This window comes from Protopterus annectens, chromosome 6.part0 (assembly GCF_019279795.1).
Source record: "Protopterus annectens isolate FY-2018-M chromosome 6.part0, PAN1.0, whole genome shotgun sequence".
NCBI lineage: Eukaryota > Metazoa > Chordata > Ceratodontiformes > Protopteridae > Protopterus > Protopterus annectens.
Genome location: NC_056737.1, coordinates 1644531645 through 1644543995, shown reverse-complemented (window position 1 = coordinate 1644543995; position 12351 = coordinate 1644531645).

Genomic DNA, 12351 nt, shown 5'->3' with positions numbered 1-12351 from the left:
ATGACAATTTGCTCAATAGTTTTGTAGACCAGGCTGAGTAGACGTATAGGGCAATGCTTTCCAGGTTCTGTTGTGGCACCCCCTTTGTGGGGCTGGATGACAGTTGGTGTATGCCATTCTTTGAGTACATACCCTGTGGTACGATTGAATCTGGCCAGTGAATGTAGGTGAGGGTGTGGTTCCTTTTGTGCCTAGTGTAAGACATAGCCTGGGACACCATCCAGTCCCATTGATGCTGTGTTCTTGGCTTTGGAGAGGACTGTCCTTACCTGCATGTCCATGACGTCTGAGGCTCTGCATCTTCTGTGATGGACACAGGCCCTTTTGGGGGTGATGGGGGGAAATTTGCACTGAACTTATCCCCCAGGATGTGGACAATGAAAGTTGGTTCATTGTATTCCTTGCCGTTTGTCAGTAGCTGACAGCATATTTTGAAGTTGACACCTACATGTGTGGTATAGCTATCGCAGGCTTTGTGGTTGTCATTCTTACAGTCCTTGGCAATTTGTCTTTTGAGTGTCCTTGAATTATTTTTTGAGTGATCATTGCTTCTTCCTAATAATGATCAGTGATGCCTTTCCTTTAGTGAAATTGGCTCTATCAGGTGTTAATTTCCTCCTTCTGTTGTCTAGCTTGTTTATGGGCAACGACCACCAGACTGTTTTCTTATTTTTGGAGAAGTGCATCTTGGTTTTATTTGTGATGTGTCGATCCATGAATCCCTGTAGATGCCCATAGGATTCACTTGTAACTGATTTGGCAGATTTTACCATTATCCTACAGCAAGAGGTCTTTTGAACTTTCCACTTTTGTCTTGGGATGTGCGCAATTTGCTTTTGAAAATGTCTTCATGGTGGTTTAATTGAATGGGTGAGGGGGCGGGATGTGGATTTCCAGTGTGATTACTTTATGATCTGATATTACCAGCGAGGGCTTTATCTCTGTTGTGGAACACTGGTACCCCATGTTGGTGATGATCATGTCCAGTATGGTGTCACATCTAGTGAGCATGGTGACCAGCTGTTCCAGGGTGTTAGAGCTTTTAAACTCCAGGAAACATTGGGCAAAGGACGTTGTACACAAGTAATTCTCACACTCACTGTTTGGGTAGTTGTAATCACCTCATATAATGGTGTTTGATACGACCTCTATATTTTCTACTGTTCTCAGGAATACTGAGTGAGGTTCCTGTGACAAAGTAGGTGATCTGTAGCAGGCTACAATCTGATGAGCATCTTTGCCCAATGTTAGTTGCACTTGCATAGTCTCCAAGGCCTCATGCTGTGCCACTAACCTGAAGGTGTGGGTATCCATATGGTAAATGGGTAACCTCTTCCTTTTGTATTTCACTCGTGGTTTTGGGTCCGAAGGTCAGGGGGATTGTGAGTGTTTTACATGGAGCATCTCCAACAGCTCTGCATTTGACATAGCTTTGTATGTTAGGCAGTGAACACATCTGAGTAGGTGATATGCAAGGGAGTACAGATGGAGCATTTTGAGATGGTCTGTGTATGGCATGTATTTCTGGCTGCTAATGTTCTTTGTCAGTTATTGCTGCAGGCTTTACAGTTATTGTAGTTGTCTTGTGAGGTACATAGCAAAAGTGGTGTTGTACTCTATTATAGTTCTACTGAGAGATGAGTAGTGGGGAACAATTTCCTCTTCTATCCTGCATGAGACACATTTTGTGATGAAGTGTGCCACATAGCAGGGTTTCTTGACTACTGTGGGGATGTGGTTATCACACTTCTGTCCAGTGTACACCTGTGACCCAAGGTCCCTTGTTAAGCTTTCACTACTACCGCCTATGTTGTAGTTCTTGGCTACAGAAGTTTGAACGAAGGAGATGACAATGCACCTTTTGCCATTGATCCAGAGCCCATGGCTTTGACAACAGCCATCTGTCTCAGTGAGGCCCTTTTGTAGGATGTCCACATCTTTAGTGTTTACAATTATGGCTCCTAGTTTGCAGTTCTCTGGTAATTTCTGTAGCCACAGTCCTTCCATGTTAAAGTTTGCTTCAGGGAAGTAGATACTAAACAGGACAAGTCACAGGACTGGACCTTGTGGTACTGCACTCATCACTGGTCCATAGTCATACTTGGAGTCTGCTACTTTCACAGTGTGTGCTCTGTCAGTAAGCCTGTTGGCAACCCATCTTGTGACATAGCAATGTATACCTAGTTTAATGGGTTTATCTATATTTAGAGAGTGTGGGGTGGTGTTGTAAGCCATGGCAGGATCAACATAGGCTGTGTGAACCACCTTACCCTTGTTGACGGTTCTGTTGACTGCTTCAATGTCATCTATCAGGTTTAGGTGACATGATCTGCATTTTACAAACCCAAAATGGTTGTGGTCCAGGGTTTGAGGATTACAAATGTAATTGTTTATATGTTGTATGTGATACATTCCATGGCCTTGGAGAGCTGGCTCTTCAGGCTAATGGGGCACTATTTCCTGGGGTCCGTGGTGTCTCCACCCTTGTGTAGTGGGATAACCAACACTGTGCACCATTCAATGGGCACAACGCATGAGGTGAGGCTATGACTGCACATGGTACGTCAGTGTGGTGCCTGTTCATTCAGTGGTTTGTGTGGAACACAGCCTGTGAAGTTATCTGGTCCTATGGCTGCTGTGATACTGGCTTTGAAGAGTGTTTTTACATGTGCAGCAACTTTGCAGTCTTCCATTATAGAGGTGTGCTCTTTCATGGGTGGGAGGGGGTTATAGTTAACAATCATCCTATCTGCCAGGATGTTGGCAATATCAGTTGAGTCTGTGTATTTAGTGCCGTTGAGCTGTAACTCAGTACAGATCTGAGTGTAGCCATGACATGGACCTATCCGTTGGGCAGAGATCTTCTGAGTAGACAGTATGCAACAGAGTACAGATTGGGTTACATTCAGTTTTGTTGTATGGGGCAACTGTTTGAGGCCAGTAATCCTCTTGTTAGGGTACTTCAGTGGTCTTTCTGGCTGTTGAACGTGCCTAGTCTGATTCATTGCAAGTGTGTTGTGGTACTCTCTGATGGGTCTTTTGACTGCTGAGTACTGGGAACCTCCTTTGCCCTACATGCACAGACCTTGGCAGTTTATGTGAACACATAGCATGATTTTCTGACAACTTTGTGAATGTGTTTCTGGAAGTAGAGATGTCTATCCACATTTGTCCACAGATTCCCTATTGTCACCTCCGTACTTGGCATAAGTGTGTGAGCATTCCCTGTATGACTTTTCAGTATGTTATTGCCTGACATTTGCTTCATTTTTTAAGTGTGTGAGCATGCCCAGTATAGACATTTATACTATATGTGTATGGAAAGTCAAGCTGTATCTTTACAGCAGGGCTCACCTTTGTGTCATAGATCAACAGGGATCATGCTGTGCCTGAAGAGCTTCCATGAGACACTTTGCATAGACTTATCAACATTTCTACATATAGGGGGGCAGCTATTCTTTGTACATTTCCACCCAAGGGCACACTTGATTGTTACTGTGGGTGTACATAGGATGAGTGTTTCATCTGACACTTATACACATTTGCTGTGCCTGCACTGCTATGTACCGTACACCATATTTCAGTCTGTACTGTTGCCTATCGTACTGGCTTGAGGCATACGACTGTGCTACAGATCCTAGCATTCAATGTCATGTATATTATATTGCGACTTCATAGCCTACACAACCCACATCACACCACCTGGCCTGATGTTCTCTGTCTGCATAGGCCTGTGGGGGAGGTTATCCATATGCCTCTTTAGGGACATGTTACATCATTTCTTTGTGTTTGCATTACTGCACAATTGTCCTGCAGTATCTGTGCCACTGAAATGCTATCATGGCTTAGTGGTTCAGTAGTGTGACTATAATGCACAGTATCCTGGGTTCAAGCCCTGTCACTGCTTTTTATTTTCATGCTGGGCAGAGCAGATTGCTTAAAGAACAGTAAAGCAAATATGAGCAGGTTTACCTGACTTTGCTCAACTTTGCATGACTTTGGCCAACCTTGCCCAACATTGCTCAACATTGCCCAACATTGCGCTAGTTAGCACAGTCAATTTTGCTTACATATACTAAATATTAGTAGATGCTGCTTAGCACTGCTTTATATTGCTTAAAACATGGCAATCATGCCTCCAGTGGTGCAGCAGGGCTGCCTATGTTGGATGCACATACTACACTCCCTATACATGTTTGGAAGCAGGTAGTGTCAAGTTAGGCGTCCCTTTTATTTTATGTGCGAGTCAGAGAGCGGTATCATTTCCAGGGTTTCCTACTGAGCCAGTGTATGTTCTATGTGTTGCCTCTTTGCCAAGGCCAAGGCATACAGGGCACACCTCCTTCTGCCTACTGGGGCAGGCTCAGGTTGTTCCTCCTCTGAGTCACGCTGTGCCTGTGCAGGCCTTGGCAATGGTGGGAGGCTGTTTGGCCCTGCCCCATGCTGTTCCTGCTGCAGCTGTTTTCGCAGGATCATATTGTGTAGCATGACACATACCATAACAATTTGGGTACATGTAGTTGGTGTGTACTGCAAGGCTCCACCAGATGTGTCCAGGCACTGGAACCGTGACTTGAGCATCCTAAACACACACTTGATTACATTTTGTGTTTGTGCGTGTGCCTCATTATGGAGTTCTTGTTCAGGTGTGTGTGCATTTCTGATGGGCATCATCAGCCATGGCTCCAGTGCGTATCCAGCATCCCCCACTAGGTGACCATCAGGGATGTCCCCATTAGCAAATGTCTGATACAGCTGCATCACATGCCAGATATGGGAATCGTGGTAGCTTCCAGGGCAGCCAGCACACACATTCAGTATTATGCCCTGGGCATCGCACACAACCTGGCAGTTGATGGAGTGGAAGCCCTTGCGGTTGATGTAGGCCCTACCCTGCTCACTGGCTGGTGCTTTGATGTGTATGTGCATGCAGTCAATTGCACCCACTACCTCAAGGTATTCCGCTATTTGTTGGAAGCGACGCATATTGCTGGCCAATACCTCATGGGAATTGGGGAAATATAGATGATCACCGACGTGCTGACATGGCATTTAGGAACTGGTGCAGTACCCTGGATCATGATGCCTGTGAAATCCCTATCATATTACCAGTTGGTCTCTGGAAGGTACCTGTTGCTAGTATACTTAGGCCATCACATACCTTGGTTTCCACTGGGATGGGTTCCCCTCTGTTGGTTCTGTGTGTGAGGCATGGCCTGCACAGCTCATCAGTTTGCTGCAGGAGTTCTCTGTCCACTCTAATGCGCTCCACAATCTCCAGCTCATGTAGCCCCTGGAAGGTTACCCTGGGTCTGTAAACTTTTCTCCGTCTCCTCACTGTGGGTTGCTCAGCAACATCCGCAATGGCACCACCCTCAGCATCGTGCACATGTTGCCTTATAATAGCAATGGCAGCCCTTAACATTTATTTCTCAGTTAAGCTTTTTAAGCTTTCACTTCTCTTTGTATACTGCAGTGTTTTAATGTTTCTGAGTAATACATGGAGGAATGTTGTTTGCAGAGTTTTAAGTGCTGGGCTTGGCTGGGCTAGTGTACTGCCTGTGTAATTGGCTGATTCTGATTGATTTCACCTGGCAGATCGGATAGTTCTCCTTGGTTAACTTCCTACTACTACTTTTCTTTCCTTTTCCCTTTCTGTTTCCACAGGGGGCAGCGCCGCGCAAACAAGCGCAAACACACGCACACGAGCGCACATGTGTGCACACAGCCTTACACAGGCTTACACAGGCTTAGGTGGGTGCACATCCACGCACACAGGCTTAGACAGCCTTACACAGGCTTACACGGGTGCACACATGTGCACACAGGCTTACACAGGTTTACAGGAACACACACGCATGCACACAGTGTAAGCGTCTTTGCAAGAAACTTTGTTTGTAGCCACAGTGTACGCCTTCGGTTTCTGGGTTTCAGTTCAGACAACTGTAGATACGCCTTTTCCAGTCCTGAGTAACTCACAGCAAACACATGCCACTCTGCTCAATAAGCTTACAGTATTTGATACATACCCCCCTCATGATGTCACCTCTCTACTACTCTGATACTCCCCTAATCCTACTTTTACACTCTAGGGACATGGTTCACATGGCAGGGAAAATTGGGATTCACTATCCTTATACTCATTTGCATAGGATTGCCTACTAATGCTTGGTTACATCTCTCGCACTGAGCTCCCCCCCTTAGCAACCACTACTCAGTAGCCATGTTTTCTTCAGCCTGCTATTCACTTGCATGGCAGATGGATATTTGTAATAAAATGCCTATTTTTTGCTTTTATTTATTTTTTTGTTTGTTTTGAGAGTGCACCACGTTTGCGCGACGCTGCGCTACGCTTAAACATCAGGGATCGGGGGAAAAAAATTCATTTTTATTATTTTGTAACACATATAAATGCCAGTGGCCTTATATTTGGCCATTGGCATGCTTCCTCAACTGGATGCATCCTTTATTTGGAGCTGTCATGGCTCCGTTTTGCTATTTGCAGAACGATACTCAGTTACCAACCAAGTACATTTCTACAAATAACACTACTCTTACTCGGTCAGGTTAGTGTTTCCTGGATCGCAAATTTACCTCATTTGCATAGCTTTCAGCAGCAAATGAGGTCATTTGCATAACCTAACACTGTCCGTGCAAGAGTCATTTTAGGAGCTCTCATGCACGCCCCTGCCGGCTGTTCCTGGATCGCTTGGCAGACATATTGGCTGTCTGGAGTCTTACAGTACTCTTAGACTCCGTGCAAGTCTTTGTGAATCTGGCCCATGGTCTTGTCCAATACCTGAAAAGTTTACTAGCATCTCACAGCCATACACATAGTTTTGTGATACTACTTGCCATCTTACCTCTATACGTCTAATATAAACCTCACGATAGTCACATGTAATTGTCTCCCACCTCTAAACTACAATGTTGGCATTTTCTGTCATGCTGAGTTTTCAGGAATCTAAAAGGTAGATGATTTTTAAGAGAAATTGGAGGAAAGGGATAAGAATAAGAAGCCAAGACTCATTTGGAAAGGAGTTTAATCTCTAGAAATCCAGCACGTTAAATATTGGACACATTAAATGAATGCACCTTACAAAGTATTTAAGAGGAGAATTAACATGAATGAAATGTGAAAATAAGTAAAGAACAGGACAGATATTAAATGAATGGTAAGACTTGGGAAAGGGAAAGTGTGGGACTGTGTCAAACATCTAATTAGAGGTCATGGGTAGATATTGATAATTTGAGGGAAATGTTGAATACAGGGGGGAGAGGAGCAGATCTTAGAAGAGGATGAGAAGGCAGCCTGCAGACAACCAAAGTCCCAGATGCCCCACTATTGCATGGAACCAATATGTATAGGTAAAGCTTCTACATCATTGTTTTCATGCACCAGTGAAAACAGAGTGGTTCTGACAGCACGGGGAGCAAAGAGCTGGGGGGTTGATTTAAGAAGGCAGGTTTGATAAATATTTTCTGTAGTTGTGAGGTAGTGAAAGATTATTGGGAGGGCAAATGAGGGAGCAGAGAAAGATTTTTAATAAAGTGATCCCAAGCAGAGCTCTCAGTTATCCCGAATTACCCGGGAGCACCTGTATTTTAGCTTAATTATGCTCGTTTTCCCAAGTGCTCGATTTGGGTGCAACTATATCCGAGATCTGCAATGAAGCACGGTCTGTTCTGGCTGTAGACATCTCAGACAATCAGACCATTACTTTACTGCACTTGTTTTGCATGTGGCTAGCATGCTTCATTTCCTGTTTTGTGAGGAATCGGCTGTGGAGGACCTGGTGTGGCTGAAGTGCTTAATTAAGTCCGCTCAGTCCGCATATCAAGGCAATATCAGCATGGCAAAGGAAAAGGCTTACATTCGCATTTGGATTGCACCAGAGGACTGGAAGATCAGCACCGCCGTCGAGTGTAATCGAGAGAAGGGAGAGAGCAGAGTACCGATACCTGAACCAAGTTATGGCCATCCATGGTGGTCTAGATCTGATTCCTGATCTTGAGAGAAAGAAGGAAAGCAGCAGTGTCATGCTTTTTTTTTTTTTTTTTTGTAGTGTGTATTTGTGGAAATTGAATCGCTCCAGATGGTCTGAAGTTTGTAGTGGTTGTCTAATCCGTGCAATCTAGGATTTTATTTTATTTTATTTTTTGTTTTATTTTAGAGGTAAGTAAGCTCTTTTTTTGTGTGTTTCCAGGATACTTTTATCTGGCCAAACTGAATTTGGGTTGCTCCTGAAATTAAAGCTTTTGCAGAAAAAAGGAGAAAACCCATGTAAAGTGAATTGCATAGGTTCACGGTATCCTGGTTAAACTATGCAAGGATAAAGTGATCAGCTGACTGTTATATAAACATTTTCTGTGAGCAAAAAAAATTACATGTTACTTCATCATCTCTTTAACTGCTAGTTTACAACCATGTTAATGATCTGCTACTCATACTGACATTCTAAAGTTAAGTCATCCATCTTCCTTAATGTGCAGATATGTATCTACTATTTGGATTAATTTTACATATGCTAATTGTTAAATGTTTAAGTCATTTACATGCCAGCCGTGGCATAGCCTCTTCTAAATAGTAACAGTGAAATGTTCGGTGCTTCTTTCTAAATTATAATTCCACATTTTCTAGGCAAGATTCCCTGGGAGAAAATGCATTTATTCATTTGCTTTTTGCTGACCTGATCAGTTGCTCTTAGACTGTGGCCTGTTTTTATGGGAGAAGTCAGGTGATATTTATGCACAGTCTGACAAATTTGGCCAGGAAATCACTAACCTTCCCTTCACTCCTTCTGATAAGGTGCTTTAGTATCATTTACATCCATCCACGTTACTGTCAATTTAGGAAGAAAGAATAGTGCTATAATGTGTCTTCTGAAGGATGGAAGTTGTATTCCTTTTGCTTCATTAGGTCTTAAAGGTGAGATAATTAGATGCATATGCTGGAAATGTGTGTTAAAAAACAAATGTTATGGACCTACTTTGAACTTGGAGAATGCAGTCTCTTATATTTTTGGTATTTTTGCATAATTTTCAGTTTATCATTTTTTTATGATCTATATGGATAGAAGTGTTTACTGAATACAAATTCACCAGACAGTCCTTAATTCTGAAAGAATATTGGACAGTTCAGCAAATACTAAATTACTAGACTGACCTTAAGTGATCACAGCTATGTAAAAGTACTGATTTATTAAAGTTCACTGGATGTTCTATACTCTCAAAACCCTACTAATATAGTTGACAGTGAGGTTACTCCAACTCAGTGGAATAAAAGAAAATCATGTTTCTGCTGTTTTACAGAGATAGCAGTACTCTTGCATTCCATCTACCAAAGTCTTTAGTAAATTCCATACAAATAAAAAATCTCTCCTTATGTCTACACTGAAAAGCCTCAGTCTCCTTTCCAACCCCAAATATATCAGAGTAGGTTGTCAGGATGGTCATCAGGATTAGCTGGGCTTCAAGGAAATAGAAAAATACAGTTGTGTACACTTACCACAAATGTAGATGTTCAAGTGTATTCACTGTTGCAGTCAGTACATTTGGATTATCTGCTTGCAGGTAGCCCTCAGTAGGCCTGATTAACAAAGTCTTGGGTCCTGCGTTGGTTGCTGTCCCTTCTTCCATGATGTCAGGATGTCAGGGGTATAAAACCTGCAGCCGATGCCATTACATCAGTTTTTCTTGCCCCAGATGTCAGGTGCCCCCCTAATGGGGAACAATTAAATATAAACGTACAATGATATACCTCCAACCAAAAAGCAAATACACCAAAAAGGCTTTTAAGTATAATAAAGGAAAGTAGAGGTATAGCCAAAAGAAGTTAGGGGGCTGAAGGGAGGGTAAACAGGACTGCAACAGTGAATACACTCGAACATCTACATTTATGGTAAGTGTACACAACTGTACTATGTTCATCGTGTTTCACTGTTGCAGTCATTACATTTGGGTAGATTCCCAAAGCTATGGTTGGGAGGAGGAATTTAGAAAGCATTAGGACCAGCTATAAGGCTCTGCAAGACTGCAGTGGCAAAGCCAGCTCTGGATTTAGAGAAAATTGGCAAATGATAATGCTTGGTGAAAGTATGTACAAAACTCCAGGTAGCAGCTTCTTGGATGTCCCAGGTAAGGATGCCTCTGAGAAAGGCTGTATAGGTAGATGCAGCCCAGGTGGAGTGAGGTTTGATCCCCTGGGGGGGATAGGTTTTCCATGGTGCTTATAGCAGAAATGAATGCAATGGCCTATCCATTTAGAAATGGTTTGCTTTGAAATAGCCTTCCCCTCTGCCCCTGCAGCAAATGCTACCAGCAGTTGTTCAGATTTCCTTTGAGGTTTAGTCCTGTTCAAGTAGAATCTGAGTTGTCTGTGCACATCTAAGGAATGCAGTATCCATTCCCCTTTGTCCTGTGGATTGGGAAAGAAGGTTGGCAAATGAATGGACTGATTAAGAGCCACACTGGATACCACCTTGGTCATGAAGGATGGATTGGTTCTGAGGAACATCCTGTCTGCATGAAAGATGATGAAAGGCTCCACTGCCATAAGGACCTGTAATTCAGATACCCTTCTAGCTGAAGTGATTGCTAAAAGGAAAGCTGTTTTCCAAGAAAGAAATTTTAAGTCTGCAGTAGCAGCTGGCTCAAAAGGAGGTAGAGTGAGTTTCTCCAAAACAAAGTTAAGGTCCCAGGGTGGGATTGGAGCTCTCCTGGGTAGTCTCAATTTTTTGGCCCCTCTGAGGAACTGCTTGAGCAGTGGATGAGAGAAGGGGGGTGTTCTGTGTTATAATGAGCTGAAATAGCTGAGGCGTGGATTTTAATGGAGGAAAAAGACAGGCCCTTGTGAAGCATCTCAGTTAAGTATTGTAAAATCTGATGTAAATTTGGCACTGCTGTGCTCATCCCTTGAGACTGGTTCCAGGCACAGAATCTTTTCCATTTTTCAGCATAGGATTTTCTAGTGCTAGGCCTCCTTGCCTCTAAAATGATATCCATCACAGGTTTGCTGAAAGATGGTAAAGGAGAGATTATGTAATCAGCCAGGCTGCAAGGTTCAGTGTTAGAAGCTGAGGGTGCAGAATCTGGTTCTTCTGCTGAAACAACAGGGAAGGAGTCTGAGACAGGTGACATGGGGATAACTGTGACACACTGCATAGGAGGGGGTACCAGTGCTGGTGTGGCCAGTCTGGAGCAATCAAAATCATCCTTGGTTTGTCTTGTTTGGTTTTTAGTAGTACTTTGGAGAACAGAGGCAGCGGGGGGAAGGCATAGACTGATAGGTTTTTCCAGCTGAAGGACAGACCATCCACTTTGCAGGCTTGTTTGTGAGGAGTCCTTGTGCAAAATTTGTCCAATTGGTAGTTCTGGGGAGAGGCAAACAGGTCTATATCTGGGGTCCCCCATTTGCTTGTCAACATGTTGAAAATCCTTGGTTCCAGTTTCCACTCGTGTGGGTCCATGAGGTTTCTGCTTAGTCCATCTGCCAGTGTATTTAACTTTCCTGGCAGGAACTGAGCTTGTAGGTGCACTTGGTAGCTCAAGGCTGTGTTCCACAATGCCATGGCTAGTCTGCAGCAGGGGTAAGAATGTGTACCCCCCTGCTTGTTTATGTACCACATAACAGTGGTGTTGTCCATCTTTACCATTAGTTGTCCTGGAAGAATGTGGTCCTTGAAGGCTGTCAGAGCATTCTGTACAGCTAACATTTCTTTTTGATTGATATGCAGGTGCATTTGACTTGGGTTCCATTTGCCCTGAATGCACATCCCTGCCAGGTGAGCCCCACATGCATAGTCTGATGCATCAGTTGTTAGGGTTTGGGCAGCAGGGGGTGGTGTGAAAGGTAGTCCCTTGTTTTGGTGGCAGGCCTCTGCCCACCAAAGGAACTCTAGGCGTAGGCAAGGTATGATAGGAATCTTTGCTTCTAGATCCTGAGAATGCTGACACTATAGGCTTTTTAAATACTACTGTAGTTTCCTCATATGCAGTCTTGTATATGGAATTAGAAGAATGCAGGAGGCCATGAACCCCAAGGCTTTCAGTATTTGTCTTGAAGATAGCAGGGTTTTTCTGGCCACTTGTTTGAAGTAGGTTGTCAAATAAATTTGTTTCTCTGGCATGAGGTAAACCATCTGAGAAGTTGTATTCAAGCTTGCTCCCAGGAATATAATTTGTTGACAGGGTACCAGGTGTGATTTCTTTTCATTTATGGTGTACCCCAGACAAGTTAGAACCATTTGTACAGAGGCCAGATGATTCAAAAGTATGTCCTGGCTTTCTGCCTGAATTAGACAATCATCCAGGTATGGGTATATTTGAATATTTCTTTGTCTACAAAATGCA